This window comes from Fragaria vesca, linkage group LG1 (genome assembly GCF_000184155.1).
Source record: "Fragaria vesca subsp. vesca linkage group LG1, FraVesHawaii_1.0, whole genome shotgun sequence".
Lineage (NCBI taxonomy): Eukaryota > Viridiplantae > Streptophyta > Magnoliopsida > Rosales > Rosaceae > Fragaria > Fragaria vesca.
The window spans coordinates 22,558,347-22,559,064 of NC_020491.1; positions in this window are offsets into that span (position 1 = coordinate 22,558,347).

Genomic DNA, 718 nt, shown 5'->3' on the forward strand with positions numbered 1-718 from the left:
TGAGGACGTGAGATAATGAGTCTACTATCGAACCACCCTTCGTTGATGGATATCAACTTAGTTGATTGGCCTAATGGAAAGATGCGTTCCAGCATTAACAAAGAGATAGGTCCTTGGGCAGGTGATGCCGACACCGCAAGCTAAACCCTATCAACTATACCTTTGTTAGATAGCGTAGTGAGAACAAGAGCTCAGACTCACCTTATGGCGCAAGGTCTCTCATTAACACACACTGGGTCGACTACGATGAGATATGCTCTCGTAATGGATGTCATTGAACTCCACTACTTTGTCAGTTTGGTAGTTTCCAACTAACTGAACATGCAGCCTATGAATGTGGTCATAATAACATCTCTATGGGATCAGAGATATACATGAAGATCTTAAACAGACTTCATTCATCCAAATCAAGTTGCTCCAAACCACAGGAGCATACGTTTGCTAAATGTATTGAAACGCACATGAATTCTACTTGATTTGGAAGGGATATGGTGAATTATGCCTTTGCGTGTTCATTCCGGATTTACATGGACTCTTGATGGATCAAGAGATGCCAATATGTATCAACATCCGAAGAAATAGATCTTGGGAAGACACAGTCTCGATAAGGCACTCGATGACTGTATTGATGATCAATCGGCTTAGGCGCTCTATAACTAGTGAGGCCTACATATACTCCCATGATTAGTCAAGGTCTTTACTCTAAAGAGAGATTCCG